This window comes from Chrysemys picta, chromosome 2 (assembly GCF_011386835.1).
Source record: "Chrysemys picta bellii isolate R12L10 chromosome 2, ASM1138683v2, whole genome shotgun sequence".
NCBI classification, from domain to species: domain Eukaryota; kingdom Metazoa; phylum Chordata; order Testudines; family Emydidae; genus Chrysemys; species Chrysemys picta.
The window spans coordinates 183,457,336-183,482,982 of NC_088792.1; the positions used below are offsets into that span (position 1 = coordinate 183,457,336).

At 41.6% G+C, this 25,647-nt stretch overlaps 1 long non-coding RNA gene across 1 annotated transcript in view; it reads right to left on the minus strand.

The window, feature by feature from the left end:
* The window catches only part of LOC135981023 (uncharacterized), a 60,368-nt gene extending 40,178 nt beyond the window's left edge, over positions 1-20,190 (minus strand). Inside the window, exons 1-2 of the long non-coding RNA XR_010597969.1 lie at positions 19,624-20,190; positions 16,303-16,402 (exon numbers count right to left, since the gene is read on the minus strand). This is a non-coding gene — a long non-coding RNA (uncharacterized LOC135981023). The remainder of the gene's footprint in view (positions 1-16,302; positions 16,403-19,623) is intronic.
* Positions 20,191-25,647: the final 5,457 nt, after the last annotated feature.

The following is a 25,647-nucleotide window of genomic DNA, read 5'->3' on the forward strand; positions in this document are numbered from 1 at the left end:
CCTGGTGGATACTGAGCACCCACTTTTTTCCCCATGAGTGCTTGAGCCCCGGAACACCCATGGAGTCGGTGCCTATGGTTACGGCATAGTCACTCGCATGCTAGCTTAACACATCTCATTAGTATGGTCATTCCCATACTAATAGCATGATCCCCAGCCTTAAAGTAAGAGGGGAGATTGTTTCATCTAGAGAAACATTTTTGAAATTGTCTCCCTCAGGCAGAGCAGGTAAATCTTGGTCTGTATCCATATCACTGATTTTCTCAGATGGGCAACATGTTGCAGTGAATGCATTGTTTGCACTCTAAGTGCCATTGGAATGCAGAGATGGCCAAGTGGATTCTAGGTGACATCTTATTATTGAAACAGCAAATAGCCTGGATGTATCTTTTGTAATAACCTCTTATTAAGACCACATTCCGGCCTGAGAATTTTTTTCTGCAAAGAGTAGTCTAAATACCTAGCTCCAGTAGGTGGTCTGCACAGTGGGAAATTCCACAGGAATTCAGGGAAGGGGGCGCCAGAGCAGCTCAGCAAGCCATTACGGCAGCATCAGGGCTGCAGAACTGCTTATGGCTATTATGTTCCCTCTCCACTGTGGGAACTGGCCACTGGCCAGTCAATCTTAGATACAGAGCCACTGCGGTCTCTGTGTATAAGTGCCTTGCTGAATCATTGCCCTAGGGAATGAGATAAAGCAAGTGTAACCGTGTATAGTTCATGGTTAATTATAGTGTAATTGGTAAGGCAAATACAGCGAACCTTTTTCTGATTGGCAGTGAAGTTTCTTTTTTGGTATAATATAATGTAAGCGATATGACATGGTTATATAATATTGGTGTCACATTTTATGGCCTATAGGAGACTATTCCACTTACACTAGATGTTCAAAGAGGCTTATTATATGGTTATTTTAAGGCAATCCTTTTAACCACTGAAGATAAGTTTTCCTTAATTGTACGGCTCAAAATCTTCTAGAAAGAATCATAGTTCTCCTATTATTGCAAGTTGTTCTAGAAACAAAAAAAATATATAGTTTCCTAATCTCTTATTCTGTCCTTCTCGACCATTCTTTGTAGTTTACATTCCTTTCCATCCTCAGGAGTAAACCTGCTTTCTGTATGAGTGTCAGAATATTCTTTTACCACACATACTTCTACTTCAAGCTCTTTTGTTCTAATACTCTTGACATTTAAGCTTGGGCACTTTAAAGGTTCCTTCTCTTTACTTTATTCCACATTTTATTGATTGCTTCTAGCTCCTGTTTTTCCCTAAGTCTATTTCCTTTAATGTTTTTTTTACTTTTCCCACTATTTCTTATTTAATCTGTGAATACAAATAAGAGACAATTATAGCTTTACAGTGGAAAGCACACAGGATTCTCACTGGATTGGAATAGCAGAGTTTTTAAACACCGATGCCCAAAAGCATTGTAAATGATTACAAGAGGTCATTGTTAGATGGATATGTCATGAGGGCACACACTTACAAAGGGGGTCTGATGAATAGTATTGTTCTCTGCAAGTAGAGTCATTAGGACTACTTGCAGCTCAAGGTACTAGTCAACATGAGTAAGAGTGGCACAATCAGGACCCACATTTAAATTGTGCTGAAAAGTCCCCCTTTAAAGTCTTAGGTGACTTCAAATAGCAAAGGTGTGTAATTATAAGTATCTGTGTGAACAATCAGAACTGAGTTTGTTGTCAGTATATAGGATTATTTCACCTGCACTCAATGAGCCAAGTTCTTTGCTCACTTAGTGAATCCCCCATTGCAGTGAAAGATTTGGCCCCATCTGTGCAGCTGCACCTGGATAAGATTTGACCTTCAGCCTGCCCTTTTGCAACACGTAATTTGATGTTAATTTTGTCTATCAGTCAGTTGCCCGGTGTTCAAGTGGATTTAATCAATTAGTAGAGTTCCCATTTGGTGGAAGGATCTGTTTTGTGAGACTCAAGTCAAGACTTGGAGCAGGACCTTGGTGATCCAAAAGGAGCAGTTCTAGCAGGATAAACAAGGGAGCATACTAGAACCGCAGGAGAGGCGTTAAGTCCACCAGCCTCTGAGTCACTCTGCGATTGTGGGCAAGTTCTATAACTTTGCTGTGCCTCAGTGTCCCATCTGTAACACGGGGGTAGTATTTACCTCCCTCTCTGTGGTGTTGAGTTTTCAGAAAACGTATGTGAAACATTTTGAGATTCTCAGATTAGAGGATCTAGAGAAGGGTAAAATTGTATTACTTCAGTGCAAAACAAAGGGCTACGCAAGCTCCTATCCATCTGCCTTCCCCATCTCTTGTCTTGTCACAGGCATGGCCTGCTTTGGGACTGAGGAGACCTTGGCAGCATCCCATGCTGATATGGACTGAGGAGCCCTTGACAATAGTTCCAGCTGCTTAATCTGATGATCCCTGTCATCTCCCTTGTAAAATTGCTTAGGTCCAAGTCCTAGAATGAGCTCCATGCAGTTAGGGTGACCAGATATCCCGATTTTATAGGGACAGTCCCGATTTTTGGGTCTTTTTCTAATATAGGCTCCTATTACGCCCCACCCCTGTCCTGATTTTTCACATTGGCTGTCTGGTCACCCAACATGCAGTGGACCCCTGTGCTCCTCAAGGCTCATTGCAGGATCGAAGCCTTAGATATTATGGTGACTGTTGCTCTAGAAATACCTACAGTAAAATAGATTAGCTTCAGCTTGACTCAACCAGAAGTCATTTTTTGTGCATCACTCACACAGGAAAGCTGCTTTGTACCTTAACTAAGCACCTAATCCTGTGTGGTACTGAGCCGTCCTGAGAGGTGCTGAGCCCCCTCAATGCCCTTGCATTCATTGGGAATTGAGGGTGCTCTGCACCTTTAAGGAAGTGCCTAGTACCCACCACAAACAAAGCCAGACCTAAATTGTGTATTAACGTTTTCTTGTCTGTTCTACAAATTGTCCGCTCCCAATTCAGAAACAGGAAGATTGAGAGACAGGCTATAACTAATACTTACCGATAAGGGACACTTCTGACAACCACCTAGTGATTTTTTTGATCAGTCAGGATGCTTTGCATGTGAAGAAATATCATGGAGATGGATAATTATTTAGCTGAGCTGAAAAATGTGTCTTTTGCATGAGTGCCAAAGGAAATAAAGATACTATTTTTTTTTAAACTAGCGGAATAAGAGGGGCATGCTCTTTTCATTTTACTGTTTCAGCACAGAAGGAGAAGTAGATTGCCAATAAAATTTTACAAGAAAGAAAACTGCTGCTAGAAACATTATCTTAGAATTTGATTTTGCTACTGCAAAGAAAGTTGCTGTCTAAAATTAAATAAATGAACGTGTGTGCATAAGGGCAGACTCTTTGGTTTTAATTGTATGATTTCATTTAAAACCTTCCAACACATAAAAAATATTGGTCAAATGAAGAAAAGAATGAAAGTAGGCAATATTCATATGACAAGAAAGAGCAGATTTCAGTCAGATGTACTGATGAAGAGCTGGTCCTTTGCTTGCCTTAGCCTAAGAAAGGGGAATTGGAGTTAAAATATTATTATTCTGAGAGTTAAGAAGAATAAACCCTGGTCCCTGGGCTGATTAATCAGCACATATGATGCATTTATCGGAAAGATGTTACTCTGATTCATTCTAGACAGGGCAGAGTAAAGATGTCATAATTCCTGAGAACTTTACCAGGTTCCTGCTTCAGATTAAAAACCCAGCCAAAAATGATTCACCCCAATTTACTGAACCTGAGAGATTTTTGGATAGTGATAGCTTTTCTCATACTAAAGTCAGAAATGTTCCAAATGCAAGAAAATGTGTTTTCTTAAATAAGTGAATATTGGTTAGAGAGGACTCCATTATTTATGTTTGTGTAATCTATGTATATGCATATACAACTGTACACAGAAAAAACACACAATGTGTCAGTTTGGTGGAGAATAAAGTTTGTTTTTATAGGTAATTCAGGCCCTGCTATTCCCCGTAATCAATGGGGATTTTGCCAGTGACTTCAGTGACAGCAGGATCCAGGATTGGGGAGGGAATTCTTTATGCTCCATATTAGGACAATAAGCACACTAAAAATCAAATCAATCAATACTTTTCTGGCAGAGGAGGTATTTCACCCTCCTGATACAGCCAGTCAGTTCAAGTCCTGGGTTGTCTGGAGAGTTTCTCAAGAGGAACCAGAAGCACTTCCTTTTCCCCCATGCTGAGCATACTCATTCCACAGTTCCCCTGCTCAGGACGTGGAAGCACAAGTGAAGGGTTTAGACTTGGATCCCCCACGTGGCAGAGCAATGCTTCTACATACGTTTTAACTATTATCCTCCCATTAATTTAAATGGGACAGCTTCTGGAACTGACAAGCATAAGTAAATCTCCTAGTAAATGACCTGGTAAAGTATGTATATATGTGTGTGCATGTCCATATCCGTCCCTTCTTTCCTACTTAATTGTATTTCAGGAATGGGATAGCATCTTGTGCTGTTGTGATTTTGTTTTCTAATCTTCTCACAGATGCCTGTCATTGTCAGGGGCTGGTTACTCAGAGGAAGAAGACAGTCCCTTGAGCTCATTCCAGTGACCAGATCCACAAGTTAGTTCTCACAAGCAATAGAAATTCAGGACAACAAAAGGTATCCGTGAAAGGTTCTTTTAGACTAAAATTTGGTGAAGATTAAAAGAGGGCAAAAGTTCAAATGAGAACGAGCCACTGCCAAGTAAGCAGGAATCTTGGCAAAAGGGAAGGAAAAAGCACCATTGGTTTAAAAGGCAAGTAACCATGGCAAGCCAATACCTCCATGCTAGAATCTGGTTAAGAAGTAATATCACACAGAGCTGCGATTGTTTATTCAAGACTAGCCCATGAGAGAACAGTTGTCTCCAGTGAGTATTCTCACAGCTTGGATCCAAAATTGTAAGTGCATATTTTTTTTAAGCATCCAGCACTTCTTCGCAACCCATTTGGTGTTAGACAAAAGGAAAAGAAAGTACAAAGTTTATTTGAGTGTCCCTTGTGGGCTTAAGGCACGGTTTTACATATGGAACGGCATTTCGTGTCAGCTGTAGCACTGGTATCATGCTATTCTGCTGCAGTTGCCAGTGGAAACTGTTGATACATTTAAGTACCTATAACCCCCTTCCAAGATTCAGAAACTGGAAGCAAAGTGACTGGTTGGGGGGGGGGAGGAGGGGAGGGTTGTTTTTGCACGTATAAGTCTTCTACCAAGAAAATGATGGATTGTAGCAGCTAACAGCTGTGGGAATTAAGATTAGACATGGAATAAAAAATAATGGCAAATCTGATCCAAAGTAATAATTTACCAAAGAGGTTCTGTGAACACGAACAGATTTTTCATACACAGACCCCTTACATAAATTGTGCATCTATTGGCCTACATACACATCAAAACAAAAAATGGAAGCTCCCGACATTTCTGTGGAAATAAAAGATGATTTTCATTATCACTACAGTGACACCGACAAACAGATATTAGCAGGACACGCAAAGAATGGGAGATTGTCATCTAATTTTTGTTTTAAAATGTAGATAGAATAGACTTGGAATACATGTACAATGATGCGGGGCGCAGCCATTGCAGAACAGATGAGAGAGAATGGATCAAATTTACCTCTGTTTCATTGGTATCATTCCAGATTTTCACCAGTGAAGTTATTTAGGGTTTACATCAGTGTAAAGGAAAGGTGAATTTGATCCAGCTATTAAAAATTGGGATGACCTCATAGCCTACAACACTGAGAATCAGCCTGCACACACCTTGGGCTGATCAACAAATATCCCCAAATTCAGACCTCATGACCCAGATCCTGCAAAGATAGATGTGTGGGCAGACCCCTGCATTTGTGTGGAGCCGAACTGATTTCAGAGGCACTCCATGGCAGATCCTGCACCTCCAGTGTTTGTGGTTTTTTTTCTTTTTTTTCCCCCCCCCAGGATCAGGGCATAATGTCCATTTCCTTAAAACCTTCAGGCAATCCGAAGGATGGATTGTAGACTGAGGGCCTGATTCCCCACTGCTTTGCAACTGGTGTAGTTATTTACACCTGTGTGAAGAGATTGTAATCCAGCCAAATAAGTAGCATAAACTTCCCCAATGATGTTTTAGCCGTGGTTTTAAAGTCCATAGTGCTCAGGACAAGTGTTGTACTGACAGCCCCAAAGTCCTCTGTTTACCTACAACCCAATGAAAGCAGGTGCAATAAAAGTGCAATATCTCCCAGCTTTCCTACCTCAGAACTGGCTGAACAGACTGTGGAGGTGAGTTTTAGCCTGGAAGGATGGGAGAGTAGAGGTAGAATTGAAATACAGCCCACTCTACCAACCAACGCAAACTACTCCCCTCCCCTCCTCTCCCATGTCCCCCGTCCCCTGCCAAATTTCCAAATTCTTTCTCCAAAGCATGGAGTCACTAGAGTTTCTCCATGAAACAGTTTGAAATACTTTTAAATTTGGACAGAACAATGTTTGGTTTTTTTTCTCCCCACAATCTCATTTTCAGAAACAGTGGAACTGGTTTAGCTGAAATTATTAAAAATAGTAATAATAATCCATCCGAAGCAGACAGCAGCATGGAAAAATTCAGTTTGAACCAGTAACATTTGGCAAGGTTATAAGCAACTTAAAACCGAGTCTTTTAGAGGAAGGTGTTGGGCAATCTTAACTACTGGTGTTGCTACCTGTGCTTCAGTTCCCCATCTGTCAAAATGGGGATAATGATTCTGACCACCTTTTGTAAAGTGCTTTGAAATCTACTGATGAAAAGCATTATAGTAAGATCCCACCCTGTACCAATCTGCTTAACATTGTCATATCAGCTGCTTTATGTTTTCCTGGTCGGTGCAAGAGAGAACACCACATATCCTATCTCACTGATCCTCCAACCACGGCTTCCCAGTGTGCTTTAAGAATTCTTCCTGAAGAGCCTGAGATAGAAGAGTAAATCACTAATGGACAGTGTGAAGCTCCCACTCCACAGATCAGCAGCAGCAGCTCTTACCCACTTGCTCTCAGAGCACTGACTGGGTAGGGGATGGACAGATAAAAGAAGTTGACCTCTACCCCTCAGAGCCCTTGTAGGCTAGAGAGCTAGCAGGAAACCCCATCCCTACTGACTGCTGCTGCCTCTATCCTCTGATAAGAGAATGGAAATGCCGTTCAAGAAGGTAATGCGCAGGCTGCAGGAGAAAGGATATGTTCATGCTGCAGGGACACAAGAGGTTGAGAGCCTGGGTTTGGGGTTGGGGAGCAGGCCAAGATAACAGCTTGATCATGTGGTCTCTATGAGCCTGCAGCAGACATAAGAATTGTCCATTGCCACAAGGAAGGAAGCAGAGATTCCTTTAGATAACATGGGTTTATATCCAACCCTCACAGACTGACTGCTCTTTGTAATGATTGTGGGGTTTTGTACATGCTAATTAAAGTGTTGGGCTAGATCTCTGTGTTGGAGTGATTCCTGGGTAAATTCCTGCCTCCCCAAAGTTTGCAAGAGTTTGGAACAACCAAGGAAAGAGGGGAGCCCCCAGCACATTTGAGTCTGACACAGCCCTGAGCAAGGAGTGGTCCCTAAATTGCACCAACCCAGAAATAGACCAGGGAGGTATTGTGACAAAGTCCCAGCTCTTGAGTTACATCTCTTCTTCTGCATCCTTCTTGCTCCTAGGGGTAGTAATTTACTGCTGCTATAAAGTACTTTGCCCAGCTTGGGGAGGGAGTGTGTGCAGTGAAGGCTCTGCCCATTGCTCATACTTCCCCACCATCCTGCTCTGAGAAGGGAGTAATTGAGTGAGTAGTCCCCCTTTTACAGTCCTGGACCTAAGGTAGCCTATAGAGATGGGCTCTTACCCCCTGTGCAGGTGCATGGTCTGGGTCATGCACTAGTCCTTGGAGAATAATTTTATATTTTAAGTCCCATGTATGGCTTCTTAAGTTTACCATTTTATCAATCACTGTAAACTCTACTAGCTAGCAGGCTGTCACTTCGGCTGTGACAAGTTAAGCATCTTAGATGATACAAATGGTTTTAGCAATTTGACATAGCTGTGGGATAAGGTCTTTTAAAAGGAATGTATATGCACCTCTTGTGATTGCAAAACAAATGACCATAATTGGCTATGCTCTAAAAATAAAGAAACTGATGATAGGGAAGCTGCTGCTGCTGGACAATTGATGGGAGAAGCCAGGACTTAAAAACTCCAATTAGAGCCTAGAGATGGGAGGGACAAAACTGTAAGTGACAAAACTGAGAAATAAAAGTCGAAGAGGAAACTGATGGGTGACTGGGGGAAAAAAACCCAGGGGAAAGTGAAAAGAGAAGATGGGAGAGGGAATATTGTAGCAAAGAGGATCGAACTAAAGTTTTGAAGAGAGAGGAAGTAAGAGACAACATGTCAGAAGCATGGGATATTACCAAAAGTAAAAAGAGATGAAAGGAAGGAGTTGGTAAAGGATATTTTACTCCTAGAATAAGAATTGCTTGGATTTTTGTAATGAAAGCAAACCCTAGCAATACAATTCCAGTTTCTAAGATGCATAGAGAAGAACTATGTACCCCGCCCTGTACTTTACACAGATGATTCTCAAACTTCTTATAACTGCAGCTCCTTGGCAGATATTTTAAGACTCCGTGGCTCCCAACAACCAAATAACATTTTCTTGTTTAGTTTTTGTTATAGTGTTTATTGACTCAGGGATACTAGATTTTGGATGGTTTGCAACTTTATTCAACTACATACAGTTAGTTAAATTGTATAATCCAATCTAAGCCCAGTTTTTAAACTACAATTTGAAAATATGGCTTTTGGGGCCTATTCAGACACGACCTAAGATTTTTAGAGAGAAGAATGGGCCTGGTTCGAACTGCAAGGTTGTGCAACGTTGGTTGAATCTCAGATAGCACCAGATATACGTTGTTTTCCAAGTTTAAATGATTTCTGTTTAGTTTTCACAGAAATCATTACTGAAAACCCAGACTCACTGAGATAACTGGAAGTGAATGAAAGCAGCACTTTCATAGCTTTATCACTGAGTTCTTTGTACTCTCCTTTAACAGAAATCCAGAATTTGTGGTTTTAGATTTGAAAACTTGATCTTCAGCATCTGATCACTTGACAATTCTAAGAGATTTTCTTGAGCAGAGATAATTAAGGTAGGAATGGAACCAACTATTACCACAATAGGGTTTTGAATGATCCAGTCGGGAGCTAGACATTCATGTTCATCTCCAGGAAAATATTAGTTAAAAGAGCCCATCTCCTCACACAGTATACTAGAGCAATGTGTGTTCACTGCCTGGAGTTTTATAACATTAATTTTAATAACAATGTTGAGGGCCTCATGTACTTCAGGTTGCAACTACTTCGATGCCAAAGCTTGGTGATGAATTATGCAGTGTGTCTAAATTGCTGCTGGTGCCACTTTGTTTACACATGCTGCAACTCCCATGTTCTTTCCTATCATGTCTACTGCTCCATCAGTGCACAGCCCCACACACATAGCCCAGTTAAGCCCTTCATGCACTACGAATTTATCAGTGGTCTTGAATATTTCCTCACTGGTTACTCAAATTGGGACCTCTTTTTGCAAAATAAGTTTTTCCACTATTGTAACTGCTTTGACAAATTTCACATAACACAGAAGCCGAGCCATGTTGACTATGTCTGTGAACTCATCAAGCTGCGCTGCAATATATTGACTCTTCTTAACTTGTTCTATCAACTGGTCCTGGATGTTTTCTGCAAGGTCATCAAAGTATTGAGGGATGGTATTATTTGATGTAGGAATAGTTTTCGGTGCCTTGGCTCCTTGTTCACCCATCATAATTCTACGGATGTCTTTTGCTGCTGGAAGTAGACGGGTCTCATCAATGGCATGTGCTTGTTTGCATTTTGCAATTTGTGTGGCTACAACATATGATGTTTCTGAGGCTATCTGAGGATCTGTTGCTGCTTTAGACCTGACCTTTTCTTTGCTGCTTTAATTCTTCTTATTTCTGAAGGAAAAAATCGTGGTTCTTGAGTCTGGATTTCCTGATGTTTGGGTTCTAAATGCATCTGAAGTTTCCTTGGCTTCCTTGGCTGTGGACTTTCCACCGTAATAACGAGACACAAAAATCCAAACAATTTAACTAGTGTTGTATGGTCTACTTTTCTTCCTTTTCAGTTTTAAAAGCATTTTCTTCTTCAGCCAAATGTTTTCTACATGTAGGCTTAACTTGGTAAAAATTGTTCCATTATAAAGATAAGACACACCTGTGTCTCCCTCTGACTCCTTCCCCTATCTGCTAGTGCTGCTGCTAGAGACTAGAGACTTCCTGTTGAATACTTCCCCCAGCAGGGAGTCTCTCTGCAGAAGGCCCCTAACAGGAGCTGAGGGCACAGAAAGGTTCCCAGTGCTAGCAGCCATAGCAGACCCATAGATAAAACACAGGTGAGCTTTAAGCCTGGTATAATAATCTCTTAATCAGAAAATAAAAAAATCGGGCATATAATTTTTTTCCCCAAACACTCCTGTATCCCCCTATGAACCTTTCCTGGCTCCCAGTTTGGGAAGCACTATTTTACGCTACAAAGAAAGCAATAGAGACATCTCTTGTCTTAGAGTAGCAGCCGTGTTAGTCTGTATCCGCAAAAAGAACAGGAGTACTTGTGGCACCTTAGAGACTAACAAATTTATTTGAGCATAAGTTTTCGTGGGCTACAGCCCACTTCTTCGGATAGCCCACGAAAACTTATGCTCAAATAAATTTGTTAGTCTCTAAGGTGCCACAAGTACTCCTGATCTCTTGTCTTGGCTCATTGACCTTTATATTTCAAATAAAAGAATGTTTCATCAGAATATTGCTGGGGGGACAGTATAACAGAGGGAGAGTTTTTGGAGGCATTATCTCAGTCAGTTTCAATGGCAGTTGTGTCTGGTCAGTACCATTGAAAATCAGGCCACTTATTGAGGTTAATACACTTGGATTTAGGGGACTGACTTTAGGCACCTACTGGTAAGTTCGGAAAGTTTGGCCTTGACTTTTTTAAGACATCAAAAATTTCATAGAGCTGTGTTTGCAAGAGATGTCATTGCTGATGAACAATCCTTGATAAGTTCACAGGATAAAATAAGGGCTGCTGTTTTAGCTTTTGTCCAGCTTGCATTACTGCTTCAAGCTGGGTTGTTGTGATTGCTTTAGTGTGGCAAAGAGACGGCTCACATCATCAGTCAAAGTTCAGGTCCATAGTTCTGTGCACAAGCAGCAAGTTAAATCCACACCAAATAAAGACTGTGGGTGAAGAGAAGGTTTTTTTCCCCCAAGGAACATTTTGGTGACTTAGGTCTGGAAATAAAAATGAGATGGGGGTGGGGAAGCAGCTGCAGCCGGGGAAAGGCAGAAGGAGATGAGTTTTATTTTATACATATGTGTTGTATTAATGATCATGACTCATTAAGGGATGAGAATCTGCAAATGGGAACTAAAGAGCAAAGGGAAAACATAGGTTTTATTATTATTAATTATTATTTATTAAGATTTCCATTGACTTTTCTTTTAAACGCTCACTAAACCGATTTCTTGATTGCAAGCAGTAATGGGATTGTTCAAGTCACTTTTGTATTTAACAGTACTTATATATGAGTTGTCTGTAATAGGAGAGGTTGGTAGGTTCAGCAGAACAATAATGGAACACAGTTTGAATCCATAAAACGCAACAGAGGGTCCTGTGGCACCTTTAAGACTAACAGAAGTATTGGAGCATAAGCTTTCGTGGGTGAATGACCACTTCATCAGATGCAAGTAATGGAAATTTCCAGAGGCAAGTATAAATCAGTATGGAGATAACAAGGTTAGTTCAATCAGGGAGGGTGAGGTGCTCTGCTAGCAGTTGAGGTGTGAACACCAAGGGAGGAGAAACTGCTTCTGTAGTTGGATAGCAATTCACAGTCTTTGTTTAATCCTGATCTGATGGTGTCAAATTTGCAAATGAACTGGAGCTCAGCAGTTTCTCTTTGGAGTCTGGTCCTGAAGTTTTTTGCTGTAAGATGGCTACCTTTACATCTGCTACAGTGTGGCCAGGGAGGTTGAAGTGTTCTCCTACAGGCTCTTGTATATTGCCATTCCTGATATCTGACTTGTGTCCATTTATCCTCTTGCATAGTGACTGTCCAGTTTGGCCAATGTACGTAGCAGAGGGGCATTGCTGGCACACGATGGCATATATAACATTGGTGGACGTGCAAGTGAATGAGCTGGTGATGTTGTAGCTGATCTGGTTAGGTCCTGTGATGGTGTGGCTGGTATAGATATATGGGCAGAGTTGGCATCGAGGTTTGTTGCATGGGTTGGTTCCTGAGTTAGAGTTGTTATGGTGCAGTGCGTGGTTGCTGGTGAGAATATGCTTAAGGTTGGCGGGTTGTCCGTGGGCGAGGACTGGCCTCCCAAGGTCTGTGAAAGTGAGGGATCATTGTCCAGGATGGGTTGAAGATCACTGATGATGCGTTGGAGAGGTTTAAGTTGAGGACTGTAGGTGATGGCCAGTGGAGTTCTGTTGGTTTCTTTTTTGGGCCTGTCTTATAGCAGGAGGCTTCTGGGTACACGTCTGACTCTGTTGATCTGTTTCTTTATTTCCTTGTGAGGGCATCGTAGTTTTGAAAATGCTTGGTGAAGATCTTGTAGATGTTGGTCTCTGTCTGAGGGGTTGGAGCAGATGCGGTTGTACCTCAGCGCTTGGCTGTAGACGATGGATCGTGTGGTGTGTCCAGGGTGGAAGCTGGAGGCATGAAGGTAGGCATAGCGGTCGGTGGGTTTTCGGTATAGGGTGGTGTTAACGTGGTCATCGCTTATTTGTACTGTGGTGTCTAAGAAGTGGACCTCCCGTGTAGATTGTTCCAGGCTGAGGTTGATGGTGGGGTGGAAGCTGTTGAAATCATGGTGGAATTCTTCCAGGGTCTCCTTCCCATGGGTCCAGATGAAGATGTCATCAATGTAGCATAGGTAGAGAAGGGGCATGAGTGGACGAGAGCTGAGGAAGCGTTGTTCCAGGTCAGCCATAAAAATGTTGGCATATTGTGGGGCCATGCGGGTGCCCATGGCAGTGCCACTAGTCAGGAGGTATATATTGTCACCAAATTTGAAATAATTGTGCGTGAGGATAAAGTCACAGAGCTCAGCAACAAGTTGTGCTGTGTCATCATCAAGGGATACTGTTCCTGACAGCTTGTATTCTATCTGTGTGTGGGATGTTTGTGTAGAGAACCTCTACATCCATGGTGGCTAGGATGGTGTTTTCTGGGAGGTCACCAATGCATTGTAGTTTTCTCAGGAAATCTGTGGTGTCACGGAGCTAGCTGGGAGTGCTGGTGGTGTAGGGTCTGAGTAGGGAGTCCACATATCCAGACAGTCCTTCAGTGAGAGTGCCAATGCCCGAGATGATGGGGCGTCCAGGATTTCCAGGTTTGTGGATCTTGGGTAGTAGATAGAATAACCCCGGTCGAGGCTCTAAGGGTATTTGTTCCTGTGTTAGTGTAGGGAGTGTCCGGAGTAGATGGTGCAGTTTCTTAGTGTATTCCTCAGTGGGATCTGAGGGAAATGGCCTGTAGAATTTGGTATTGGAGAGTTGTCTGGCAGCCTCCTTCTGGTAGTTAGACCTGTTCATGATGACAACAGCACCTCCTTTATCAGCCTCTTTGATGATGTCAGGGTGGTTTCTGAGGCTGTGGATGGCATTGCATTCTGCACAACTTAGGTTATGAGGCAAGCGATGTTGTTTTTCCACAATTTCTGCCTGTGCACGTTGGCGGAAGTATTCTATGTATAGGTCCAGACTGTCATTTCGACCCTTAGGAGGAGACCATGTGGAGTTCTTCTTCCTGTGTTGTTGGTGGGAGGGTATCTGTGTATCAGTGCGCTGTTCAGTGTTATCTTGAAAGTATTCTTTGAGTCAGAGGCGGCGAAAGTAGGCTTCCAGATCACCGCAGAACTGTATCATGTTCGTGGGGGTGCTGGGGCAAAAAGAGAGTCTCTGAGATAGGACAGACTCTTCTGCTGGGTTGAGTGTGTAGCTGGATAAATTGACGATATTGCTGGGTGAGTTAGGGGTACCCCTGTTGTGGCCCCATATGGCAGGTAGGATTTTAGACAGCTTACAGTCCTTTACTAAAATAAGACAGGAGATCTACATTACACACTTCACCTCTCTACAAAGGAAAAAGGACACACAAAGCTTCCAGCAGCTCCCATTGGCCCAGAGCAGCGAACTGCGGCTACTGGGAGCCACAATCTGCCGAACCTGCGGACGCGGCAGGTACACAAACCAGCCCAGCCCGCCAGGGGCTTTCCCTGCACAAGCAGCGGAACAAGTTTGGGAACCACTGGTCTATGGAAATAGGTATTTCCATATTTCATCTAGAGTGAATGGGAAACACAGAATAATAATTGGTAAATAATTGGAAAATTCTACCCTCTGGGTAAAAATTGTCATTTTGCAGCTGAAAAGTCTTGTGAAAAAACTTTTATGAAAAATGTTTTACTTTGTGCTGGCTTTGTTGGATTTCTTCCCACAACACTGGTCTGAATCCCCTTATGTAGGGTTTGATACTGTCCCATTTAAGGAAATACTGGAAGCAGGAGCAGGCTCTAATTTTTCTGAATTCAAATATTTTAATAAGGATTATTTTATTCCTGGAACTTTGTCTAATTTCTCTAATAATGCATGGTGATGTGTTTATGCTTCATGTGGTGCCATTAAGACCAGGGAAAGTTCTGTAGCCACTGTTCCTGCTAGGGGCAAATGTGTGTTAGTGTGGAAGGCCCAGTGTTTTCCTGAAGCCTTATTTCACTGAACAGCTTCTGTGTCTGTATTGACTTGGTAGTATATTCTCCCAATGAGGATCCACAGTCCTTTGAAATACACGTTGCAATAAACTCCGCAGGAAAAATCTTTTTTTGTCGTATATTTAATCCAGAGGAAAAACCTCATATTAATCCAATGTGGTTTTAAAAGATGTTTCATTATTAATAAATACTAAATAGATGGTGCCTTTCATCTGCAGACCTGAAAGCACTTTACAAATGAAAATTTATTAAGTCTCACTCCACCCTGGCAAAATTCTGTATGTGGGGAATATTATGCCCATTTTCAAGTGGGTATTCCATATGAGTTGCTATACCATGCTCATCCATAGCGCTTTGAGCAACATGACTAACATCTGTCATTTGACTAGTTCTTTCTCTCATCCTCTCTCCAGGGGTTGAATTGTGGTGTTTTTGTTTTGGTGGGGTTTGTTTTGGTTTTTTAAAAATATACACACTTCTCCATGTTTATATTCAAGAGGGTCAGGATGAAGAAGTGTGTGCTTGGAGTGGAAGGTGGTGAGATTTGTGATGGGCCTTAGTTCCTACTGGAGTTTGTTCTACAGTCTCCGACTGGCCCGTGAGAAAGCTGTCTCTCTTGCATAGACAAGATCGATAAACGGGGACACAAAGACCTTAAGTGACCTATACGAGGTCATAAATCAAATTGATGTGGCAGAGTTGGAAGTCGTACCCAGGATTTCCAAGTTCTCAGTTCTAACCCCTGGACACACAGCCCGTGTCTTAAAACTATGTATTAAATCATAGCATCAAATGGGAAATGGGTAGAATTCTTCAGCCAGGAGAGGAAGGCCAAAGGAGAAAGGGTGTCTTCTGAATTGGTCTCATTTGACCCATATTTCACACTTCTATAGCACCTTCCTTCAGAGGATTGCAAAGCACTTTCCGGCACAAATAGTATTGAAAGAAGTCTTATGACATTGCTGTGACATACTGTAGATATACATTAGCTTGATTTTTTTTTTCCAGTAGGGAAATCAAAACTCAGTATTAGGCTGTGACATCCTGGATTTTAATGAAAGTTGAGGGTACTGAATATCTTACATCATCACTTCACAAGACTAGGATTTATGGTTACAATAAGCAAAGCACTTAATTTTGCCCTTAGCTTGTGCCTACCCTCTGGCCGCTTTGCATGAACCTCGCTGATGCTAATGGGTCACAAGGCAATAATGGATCAGGCCGAGAGGATAGGGAAAGAAACTCTGTGCCCGTCTCCCAACACAGAATACCACACAGAAGATGACAAAATATGTCAGCTTGTAAAAAGCCAAGATAATGTAACCTAGTGGTGAAAGCAGAAGACTTTGTCAGAACTCTGGGTTTTTATCCCACTCTGCTCCTAGCTTGCTGTCTAACTTCGGACAAGTGACTTAATGCCTCTTTACCTCAGTTTCTCTCTATGTAAAATTATACTCATATTTACCTACCTCACAAGCATCTTGTTTGCTTGGAGTTGATGCTCACTGTGCAAATCTGAACAGCATTTTCCCTTGTCATTCATCTGTTTAATTGGTGATGGGCTCAAACCTGAAAATTAATTAGTGTTCGTAAAAATCTTTGAGCTCATCATAAAAGTGCCAGGGATTATTATGCTGAAGAAAAACTGGATTTGTGCTCACCTCTTCTTCCATGTGTACTTGTGTGGGATAGGCAGCATCACACTAGCACTATATTATCTGTGTAATAATTAATGCTCTGCAAATTTATGCACAGCTACCTATCTCATTATCATTGCTGCAGTGAGATTGATATCTCTTGTTATCTTTCTGCTCTGGTCTCCTATAAGATGTCTAGTAATAGTAAAAGAGAGCTGTGTTATCCTTCTGTATTTTTAAGACAAACTTCAGTCAGGTTCCTGATAGTACTTGACTCAGATTTTTCCCTTATCGTTCTTCTTTTTTTTTTTTTTTTTTTTAAATTGGTGATGGGCTCAAACTAGAAAATCCAGCTATGAATGTGGGGCTCAATCACCCGTGAGATGTATGCATTCAACTACCACCGAAGTTAATGGAAGCTGCGCACAGGGCCCTCCTGAGATGACTGGATCCCCGAGGCCATATTCTCACTTGTGGCCCCGCAGGATAAGAGGCACTCCTAGTAATTCCCATGGGGAAAGACTACTTTTGTGTCCCATGGAGGGATCATATGGCCCCAACCACAAGCTTCATATCCAGTATATCCATTCAGCTCGAATGATAGAGGTAATTTGCCAAAGGTAAAACCGCATCTGGGTTTGGATTTTGAATGTTGCTATGGTTTGGGAATGTCTGGTGTTTTGGTTCAGGCTCATCTCTGTTTGATATCTTTTAAAAATATAATTATTAAAATCTGGCAAAATATAGTACTGTACTGTTTGAGAGTTTTAAAAATTCCTCTGCCTCCATCCCCCACTGATCAAGGTGGTCTGAATTCGTATTCTAATTTTGATTGCTGTGCAAGTAGTGGAAAAATAGATTTTTTTTTTAAAGTCCTGGCATGGCTTCTCAGTGCTTAGCTGCTACAAGAGATTTTACTGAGGGCTAATTTGTCAGTCAATAAACATTGTTGAAAAGAATTTTAATATATTTTATGCATTGGACTATTTGCTCCTGGAAGGCAGATGAACACCTCCCAGACCCTAATTGCAGGCCAGAATCTGGTTTCAAAATTATTTGGCAGCTGCCATTACTACTTTTATTTATTTATTCATTTATTTTTACTGTTAATTCACAAACAACATCTTCAATATTGATCCACACAGAAAAAGGTCAGATTTAGCAAATATCAAACTCCATCAAGCCAGTCCCCATCACCAACAGATTCAAGCATTTTGCAGGATCTGATCTCACTGGAATGGACACATCAAAATGGAACTAAAATGTATTTCAATCTCGTATTCTCCCCAACCATGGAAGATTCTGATGGAGTGGAACCCATGTGCAGGGATGGGCAGAATGCAGGGAGACCACAGAGAGGGACTGTACTTCCCTAGGTTGTGGATTACAGCTTTGCAGGTGCTCCCTGTACTCTAGCAGGCGGGAGGGCTTACAGCTGGAGAACAGTCTGAATCCACAGTAGCTGCAGGGGTTCCAGCAATTGTGAGCAGTGGTCACAGACTCTTTGCTACCCATCGGTGACCTGGGGAATTGGTGCTCCTTACTAAAGTTCCTCCTCCTGGTTATTTCATTATCATTATTAATTTAGTTTTATTAAAAATAATTAGATGTCCATTCCAGTGGTATCTTGTCACCATAAATCAAACTAAGAATATATATTACACCTGATACTACCTTCAACTGCCCCCACCAGCCAGCAAAGCAAACCAAACCCACCCAACTACTAAACCTCACCATTTGCAGTAAACTAAACTGAGGAGGTGTCTTGCATCTCAGCCTGAAAGGAGGCAGCTACAGGCTCTGATGGACTGGCTGAGGAAGTGCATTCAGTGCAAACAGACCCTCTGTTGGCAACACTCTGCCTCCAGCAATTTGCTTTTCATCCTGGGGACTGACAGCAGGCACTCCCCTGCTGATTGCAAGTGCTGTGATGGGATACAGGGTCAGAAGCAGTCTTTTAAATAGTGGTGCCCTAAATCATTTAGGGTTGGCATCTCTTGCTGGTTAAATTAATATATCACATTTTAATATCAATATATCACGTTTTAATTAAAAATGATCAATTGCTGCCAGGTAAGGCTTTTTTCCCCTAGGCATTTGGTTTGCATGTTTACTGTGCTAAAAACAGTTACAAGCAGTCTGTGTAGCCCTCTGTTCGCTGGGATGAAAACACATTCTCTGATGGTGCCTGCCACTGAGAGAGCATAAAAAGTACTAGAGCTAGATGGATAATCAGACGTGATTTCTAAAAATCATGCACTCAGGGTTCAGTTCTGGCTTTTGGAACCAGAGATAGCTGGGGCTGTTTTGCAGCAGGAGAACCTGGCGTGGAATTCCGGACCACTGAGAAGGGGTCTCCCAAGCAACACACACACACACCACACACACACACTCTGCAGTCACCCTTTCACTGGTTCCACTACAGAGTGTGTTCCCCTATCTCTGCTGGCTAGTGCAGGGTAGGGAGTGACCATGGCCCCACCCTCCCAGGGGTGGCCCTAGACCAAATGGTGCCCCAGGCAAGCAGCGTCTTTAGCACCCTGCTTCCATTTGTTAAACTTTTAAATACCTTATTTTTTTATTACATTTGTAGCCCATTTCATGACTTTAATGCATGATATGCATGCATGATTTCTCCCTCACATAGAAGATGATAAATTTGCACACTAGGATCTGTAAATCTGCGTGCTGGTGCCCCTCAAGCTTGCCCCTCCCCCTTCAGGTCACCTGCCCCTAAATCTGGCTGTGCTCCCTCCACTACTCTCCACCACTTTTAGTTAGCTAGTGCTGCGGTTGTAGTGCTCACCATCAAATGATGCTGTTGCAGGAATTCCTTGGTACTGCCTGGTGATTACCTCACGTTCCAGGTTGAGGGGTGGGTTCTTGGTCAGGAAGTTTGACAGGTAGGCCTCCCCAGCTTGAGTGCTTTGTGGATACAGTATTACTCTTCAGTGCTCTAACTACCATGCACACACAAAACCTCCAAGCTTAAAAACAAAACTCCCACAGCAATATTACTCCTCCCAGAGGGCACAACACAGCCCAGAGCCTACAGACCAGGGAGGCCTTCTGCCTCAAGGGGGGGAAAACTGTTCAAAAAGCTCCCCAATGAGCCTGCTATCACATCCCTTTAATCTATGGGGTACAACTTACCACTGTTGTCAACCAGCAAGTTCGGGCCAGCAATCAGATGGCGGGGTGAGAGTGAAGATACATTTTTCTGTCATTCTTTAGTAGAGCTGTGTGAATAACAGCTTTCTGGAAAAAAAAATTACAAATTTTTTGGTGAAGTGAAAAAGTTTTATATCTAACAAAACATTTCTGTCAGTCCAAAACAAAATATTTTGTTTGGTCTGCTGTTTACCTCTTTAAAAAATAAAATTGAAGTAAGATTAGAAACAAAGTAATTTTGAATTGAAAAATCAAAATGTGTCAATGTCCTTCAGAAATTGTTTGTTTTTACCAAAACAACTTGGTGAATTTGTCCAAAAAAAAATTCACTCAGCTCTATTCTTTAGGGGCCTGATGCTACCCTGATTACCCTCAATGCCCCAAGAATAAGTTTTTAGTGTTGGGTGGAGCTACTCTCATGAGTAAGTGCTACTCAATATGGGTAAGGAGGGCAGAACTGGGCCCTATGGTACAAATACATTTTTGGCTGCTGAGAAAAAACAAATGGAACTGCTCAGCGGCAGATGATCTGAGCATTGCCAACGGTTTCTATAAAGAGCTGCAGCAGTGCTGTTTCCTCCTAGTTTGTTTGCAGCCATTTAATTATTGCATAAGAATTTTCCTCCCTCCCCCTCTCAAACATGTTGTTAAATCCATTGATATTCTTTTGTTAGGCATTAGTGGTTTGCGGTAAAAGGATATACTCACAAGGCAAAACTACTTTATTGTCAGTTTTGAAAGGCACTCCTGTCCATCATTATCAAATATCCTAAGTGCCCATGTTCTGTAACATTCTGCTGCTATTTAGATTATGAGTCACTGGGTAATTTAGCCCTGCAAGGGATATTGTAGCCTTTTCTCCCCCTGTCTTTCCCAGAGTATGGATGCCGGTGGGGGACCTTCATTAATATTCACTGTAATGAAATTGTTTGTCCCCTTGGCCACTACATGGAATGCACACAGAAAAGGGGAAGAGCACAGGGAACCTTCAGAATTTTTGCATCTAAGACAGAAACCTAGTGAAGCACACCAAGCTGTTTCTGTCAGTCTAACAGGGCTGGCAAACATTTACCCTTTTCTTTGAGCTTTATAATCATGAATGCATTTTAAAGAAGAGATCATTTTTTCTCATTGAGAAATGGTTACAAATATGGCTTGGGTAGATAATGCCACTCAACAGACCAGTGTTAGAACTGGATCTGGATGCATATTAGAGTGACCCACTTAAGATATTTGTTGTTGTTGTTCAAAAACCTCACATTCTACCTTTTTAGCCCATTGAGACTCCGCTATAACAGTCATATTTCATATTCATCTATAGGAACATCTGGCCCATGTCTAACATTTAATTTCCACACCATTAGAGTCAAACAATACATGTACATCAGTAGATAATGTAATGCATTATCACGCAAGGCAGAGAGCAGCAATTTATTAGCCTAATTTAAAATAGCCTTCAGCAAAAAATAGTGCATCTTAATTCTTTTCAGATCCATGAATTACATTTTTTCTTGTAAAATGTAAAGGTATGGACTGCAACATGCATTTTCACTTTACTGAATATATTACTTTTTTATCCTTTAAAAATGAAATCAGTCCTCTGTACTAAAAAAAAGAAAAGTTCAAAACCAAGGTACATCCGTAATAATACAAAAGGAAAGATCACACTAAGGGGAGGACAAAAGAAAGGAATGCCCTGGAACACAAGTAGAAGTGACCTTTCTTTCACAGAGAAGTTGTGATTTGAATTTAAAGATTGCTCAGAAATTCCTTGTCTGCATTTGAACAATCCATGGTCTTTAAGTGTATTTCAAGTATTTCCTTTTCCTTTATTCTAGGTAAGGATGTTTGCTGGATGTGAACAAAATTATCTAAACAAATAAAGAATCTACGCCAGCCCATAAAACATATTTAGGCACATTTCACTAACTAATACCCTTCATTTGGTTAAAGATAGAGAAATTTGTCACATTGCCACAAGAGGGAAATTCACTTCCTCTGCAGAGGATCAGCACAAGGCTTATGCTCTAATTAATTCCCTCTCAAACTCTTTGAACGGTGTGAATTCCATCCACTCCTGATTAAAGATTCAAGATGGGCACCAGCCACAAAATTCAGATTTTGATTTGAGCTTTCCCAATGTTCAGGATCTAAGGTTTTTGTCCGGGTTCATGTCTCAAAAAATTGATATCTTTCCTGTCCGAAGAGCTGCATCCTCCTTTTCATAAGTGGATACAAGGAGTACACACAGGAACCAACATGAACATCACTAGCAACAAGAGAGGAATCAACGTTAGTAATTATGTTCTTCTACACAAAAAGGGCAAAACAAGCCCAGGTGGCTTTTGTATCAGATTTAAGAAAAATAGAATAGAAAGAAAGAACAAATATGCAGCCTCCAGGAGAATACAGTCTATAATATTTTTTCCTTGAACTGCCACCCCCTGACAGGGAGTCAGGCTTCTTAGGCCAGATCCTCAGTGTAAGTCAGTGTTGCTTCATTGAAATCATGATTTACATCAGTTGATGATGTGGCCTCTTATATTTTATGGCATAATGCATAGAAATCAGAATGATAGATGTTAAAAGCTAACATAAAGAGCAGTCTGAGCCATACAGCAGTGGTCTCCAAACTTTTCTGATCGCGCACCCCTATCAGTAAAAAAATTTTGAGCATGCACCCCCTGCCGTGCCGCAGGGCCGGCTCTACCATTTTTGCCGCCCCAAGCAAAAAAAGAAAAAAAAAAAAGCCCAACTGCCGAAGCAAAAAAAAACAAAAAACCCCGAACTGCCAAAGCGGCGCTGCTTCGGTGGCGCTCCTCCTGCCGTGCACCCTGAAGGATCCTCTTGGGCACCCCCTGGGATGCACGCACCCCACTTTGGCGACCACTGCCAAAGAGCACTCTTGTAACAATAGCTACATGCAACACATTTACCAACATTGAAAATGTACTGCAGGCCTTTGCATACTAAACACACACACAGACTATTATCTACTTGGAACCTAAGTTAAAGTAAGCCTTACACTTCTGAAAAGTTTTATCAGAAGGCTGACTTTCCAGAAAAAGCCCAGATAAATATTTGATATAGCGCAAGACAGAGGATGCAGGATGCTGCCCAGGCAGATTATATTCTATTTTTATTGCTACCTGTAAAAACACAACATTAAAAAAAGAGCTCAGATTATAACACAGTGTAGTTCTGTATTTTATACATTCAATTTCAAAATCAACCAGAGATTATGGCATATTTTACATTTTATTTAGTTAACAGTATTCGTCGTTAGGTACAGGAATAACAGGCTGAATTTAGAAGTTTCTTATTGTGTTATGTAAGTAAGATGTTAAAACAAGTTACATAAGTTATTCTATATTTTTACACATACACACTGCCCTGCCTATACCAAAAAAATCACTCACATTGTTAAGTTTGGCAAGCAAAACTTACCATGTAAATAATAAAGGATAATATTCAGCACCAGTCTCTAATGCCCACTTTTGTGAGCTGTGGGCATCACGATGGGCATATAAAAGCAGAAGGCAACTTAAGGCTAGCTGAAAATTTGGCCCTAAATATTTAATTTTGTATTTAAAGTAAAGTTTCTCCTCATGATTCAATTATAGATAGCATTTTATTTTTCAATTAAATCAAATCACTTGCTTCTTGCTACCATTGCCATTATAGAGCATTCAAAACCAGAAAATGCTCATTGGCTATTTCTGAGTTAAAAGTAAAAATAAAGTCCCTCACTGAAATAGTCAATGAAAAATGTCTACAAATGACCCTGGTAAAGTCAACTGCAGGAACTTAAACTCTGACCTCAAAGCCTCAGTTGCTTGACTGAAGTACCTGAGTCCAGATCTTCCAAAGTATTTAGATACCTAGTTCCCATTGATTTCAATGGGAGTTAGGTGCTTAAATGTCTTGGAGGGTCTAGGCCCAGGTTCCTTAGTAGATGGGGCAGTAGCATACTCAAACTACTATATGTGGTCTGACCACTAATGGGGGACAAAGACACACACTGGGATGATTTAAGTTAGATAAAGAGAGAAACTTTCACAATAAGTTATAATATGTTACTACTTATGGTTGGACATGGGACATATGTCTTTAGATAAGGATGTCATTGCAATTGTGGTAGAGATGAAAGATTCATTCAGCTTTCCATTGTTGTTCTCCTACCTACTTGATGTTCATAAGACAACACTCTCAAGTAATAAGGTGTGTCCCCTAACTTTATGTATTCATATGTATAGGGTGAAACTCACCCAATATAAGTATATTTATCATTTAAGCCCTATATTAAAATGGGGAACAGCAAAAACAGGACAGAACAGAACAGCCAAGTGGTGGCTCCCCCTCAACAGCCAAAGAGGCCACTGCTGTTCTAAGAATAAGAAGGGGCTATGTGACCAAAAAGCATTTAAGGTTTAGAGAATGTAGTTATCGGTATGTGTCCCGTAAGAGAGAGAATAATCCTCTCATCGGTCAAAAGGGTCATCTGCCCTGTCCCTGAGCCCTGTTTTCCAGAAGTTTCTATTTGCATGATTTATTAATTAATTTGAGGTTGCTGTTTTTGGCTGGATTTGCATTTGATTTTCAAAAAAGAAAAGAAAAAAGTGAAGATGGAGCAATAATCTTTGAAGTCAATGCATACCAGTCCTGCCTTTTGTAACCCTGATCCATGCCATATAACTGGGCCAGGAAATAAAGACCAAATCTCTTACCTGCACTCTTATCGTGTCAGACCTTTAGTACAGATACTAAGGCAGAGATTTTCATGTCAGAGTGTATCACCCTTGGAAGCAGGTAGCTTATGCTTAGGTACCTGCGTATCTTGCGGGGGACTGGGGGCGGTAGGGGGAGGGAGGGAAAGACAGAGAAAAGGTGCTTGAGTTAAAGCTGCCTCAGGGCACCAGCAAGTTACGGGTTGGTGGGTTTTACAAGACTACTTACTATGCTATTCAATTAAAAAAAAGAGCAGTTACCATAGCAACACCCACATCTAATGGCTCTTATGCTACCTCTTAGATGCAAAGCACCTTCTTACAGAGATCCATTGACCAATACAGCACGTCGTGGGAAGTTTTATGCTTCTAGCACTGGTTTAAGGGGGAGAAATGTGTGTTCCAATAACCAGACATATTTCTATCCCCAGGTTGTAATATTAATTTGTAACACATTGTTTTGGTTCCTTGAAATCTATTTTCTTCTCATTACTATTTCCTTTTTAGTAGCTGCCTTCTTATTTTTCAATGGTTGTCTGTATGATATTTTATTAAATACAGCGAAAGGTTTTCATTTGGGAGCTGTGTACCAGGTCCAAATGGTAGCTAGGCAGTATCTAGCTGTTTAACTCAGAGCTAGGAAATGCCACCATTTTGTCACAACTGAGTGACCCTGGGAGAGCGGAAGCCAGGGGGTAGGAATATTCTATGGAATATATTTTGAATTTGTCAGCGGTCAATATTGCTTTGTATTCCTGAAAAGAAACTAGAGCACACTTTTGATTTGTCTTGCTTGGGGTAGGAGTGAGGGGCTGCTAAGAAGGAATGAGGGGCTGGAAGTCTCTTTCCTTTCCCCATGTATCAGTGGTACAGATGTCAGGCAACACAACCCCTTGACATGGGAAGAACCAAGCTAATTTGCCTGGAGGCAATCTGTAATTCCAAGGGCTGTTGTCAGCTGGCTGGGGGCGGGAAGGGGCAGCTCAGCCCCAGCATATCATCCCCCCCATCTATGTCCCCCCTCAGAGGCATATTCAGTTGTTAGCAACCCAGAGGAGTACCCACACTGTTTCTGGACAAGCAGTAAGGAGCACAGCATGCTCTCCCCATCCAGTACAAATCACTTTCCCAATGTGTGGTATGTTCCTGGGCAGTTCTCCTCTGGGCAGACAGGAACGAATTCTGTCCCATGCAGTCCTCAGGGGAGCCTGGAAGGAATATGTTCTGCAGAACTTGTTATTTCAACTTGGGCAAACAGGATAGCTCAGAGGTCCTCTGC